The sequence below is a fragment of the Micromys minutus genome (genome assembly GCF_963924665.1).
Source record: "Micromys minutus genome assembly, chromosome: 28".
In the NCBI taxonomy this organism is placed as follows: Eukaryota; Metazoa; Chordata; class Mammalia; order Rodentia; family Muridae; genus Micromys; species Micromys minutus.
The window spans coordinates 5,011,147-5,013,701 of NC_137963.1; the positions used below are offsets into that span (position 1 = coordinate 5,011,147).

General features: G+C 41.8%; 1 pseudogene across 1 annotated transcript; it reads right to left on the reverse strand.

Moving 5' to 3' along the window:
• Positions 1-828: 828 nt before the first annotated feature.
• On the reverse strand, positions 829-1,446 carry LOC308438655 (eukaryotic translation initiation factor 3 subunit K-like; annotated as a pseudogene). The gene has a single exon. The product of its transcript is annotated as a eukaryotic translation initiation factor 3 subunit K-like (transcript).
• Positions 1,447-2,555: the final 1,109 nt, after the last annotated feature.

The following is a 2,555-nucleotide window of genomic DNA, read 5'->3' on the forward strand; positions in this document are numbered from 1 at the left end:
AATGAGTTTAGATTAGATGCTATTCTTGTTTTTGTGGGAAAAATATGACAAAAGCAACTTGAAGTCTTATTCTGATTCTCTTTGGGGGTGTACTTTGTCTTTGTCCTAGGACTGACCCTACTCTTCACATGTATCTAGAATGGTTTGAAAGCATACTGGAGAAAAATACACCCACTTCAGCTTCATCTTCAAGTGCGGTATTGGAAGTGGGGGTTGGGAAGGAAAAGACAATTAGACAAAATTCTGATTGGTTATTAGAAGGCTCTGTCCATCATGTCAGAGAAAACTAAGCTGCAAAATCATTTATTTTTCTCACCAAACTCCATGCCTTCCTATCCATTAGCTCTATCACCGTAGGTCTGAGAAAAGTCAGAGCGGTAGAGGCAGCCTGGGCAGCCTTGATGTGTCGCTATCTTGAAGTTTCTCTGCCAAATAGTCTGTCACCTTTTATTTCATTATCTTGCAAGTTCATGGGAAATGGAGAATATGCCACATATTCTATTCAAGAACCTAGCAAGAAAAGCCTTGTATGCCTGGCCCACTGTGTCTACTGCTCTTGACATCCTTGTCTTGCAAGTTTACACAAGAATAACACTTAAAAAAAAACAAAACAAAAACAAAACAGAATTCTAGGGATTTTCTAGCCCAGAGTTCCAAGCCCCGTGAACTGATACCAAAAGCCTAAACACCACATAATCAGTTGTTTTACATCACCCCAACCCTTGTACCAACTTTATTTTGTTACTTTTCTCATTAGTGTGATAAAATCCTTGATGATGAAGTCTTTAATTTTGGAGTGGACAAGCCTTTATTAATGAACACACAGTTTCATGAGGCCATGATGCCAGACACGCTGTCAAAGTCGATCTTCTCCACGATCTTCTTGGGCTTAATGCTCTCTTCCCGGCTGAGACGAAGATCTGCCCCGACTCGTCAGCGCTGCAGCCTTACCTGCTCCTCCACGCCTTCAGCTGGTTGTCAGTAAAGTTTCCGAGCATCTCAGCCGGCAGCCGGCTGCCGGATGCCCACCACATGGCAGATACATGTTCTGACAGAGTCTTCAAAGCCTTCCAGGAGGTCTAAGCTCTCATCCGCCGCTTGCCACATAGCTTGAAAGTGGCAGGTCTCCAGCAGGTCACCTAGGTACAAGATCTGTCCAGTGGGCCTTTCTTCTTGATGTGCCTGGTCGAGCAAACATTTGCACAGATTAAAGTCGGTGTGGGGCAGGTTGGTGAGGGCTGTCAGCAGAATCTGGTGTGGTCTGGAGGAAGGCTGGGTTGAACTGGTACGGTTTCAGGACGGCTAGGTTGGCCTCCAGATTATAGGCATTCTTCTTGGCCTGTGTCTCCATATACCGCTCCAGGGTAGCCAAGTTCTCAGGGTTGTACTTGTCGATACACTTGAGCAACTTTCCACGTTTGCTCTCACCTGCTCAAACATCGCCATGATCACTGTTGCCTTCGGCAACTCCAGCTGGAGTCAAACACTACATACCTTGGTAAAGAAACCTTAAGAGAAAAGATGTATTTTGCCTTATATTCCGAGGATACAGTTGGTCACAGCAAGGAATACATGACGACAGGCAGGAAGTTGCTTGTCATATTGCATCTTCAGAGAGAAGGAAGAAAGAGATGAATGTTGGGGTTCAGCTCTGTTTTACCTTGTATCTAGTTTAAGATCCCAGATTACAAAATAGCACTACCATCATTTAGGGAGGGACTTTTTACTTTAACTACATAAACACTCTCAGACATGCCAGAAGTTTTTTTTTTTTTTTTTTAAGTGATTTTATGGTTAAAAATTGCTGTCATTTTGACAATCAATATTATCAATCACCAACTTCACTATGATATCTGAATACATGTTCCTTTACTACATTTATCCCAATTATTCCTTTCTATCTTTTGCCCATTCTAACTAATCCCTTTCTTCTTCAGAACTAGTTCACCCTCTACTTCTGTGTCTGTTGTCTATTTAGTAAACGGATATTTAATTAAGATTATGTACAAGAACATGAGTGAGTGCCTCCTTACAGGAACATGGGCCTCTTGACTGTAGGCACACCACTGAGGAAAGGGGATCTTTCTTCTTTACCAACCGTTAATTCTCTGCAGATTCTGAAAAGTACGTAAGGTCTCATGAGTCCTCTCTCCTTCCATACTGATGTTGATGGGGCAAATGTTATACAGGTAACCATAGCTACGGCGAGTTTAAGAGTACATAAGCCATGTCATGTCTAGATTTAATGGTCTACAGTGCTCTGCTGACTGGCATTTTTCCTGCTCCCTCCCTCCATGAACACTCTTTTCCTAAAGTATAGATGTCTCAGGTTTTAGTTGAATGGTCAGAAGCTACTTATCTTCCATTCTTACCCTGTCACGTTTTCATTTAGTAACAATGTCCGGTGTTTATTTAAAAAATCAATCAAACAAACAAAAAACAGCTTCCCCTCACCAAAGCTAGCAAGAGCCCAAACCTGATTATAGGCAGATATTTGGATATATTTTATTTAGTGTAAATTTTTACTGGTTTGAAATAGTTCCTATCTTCTACAA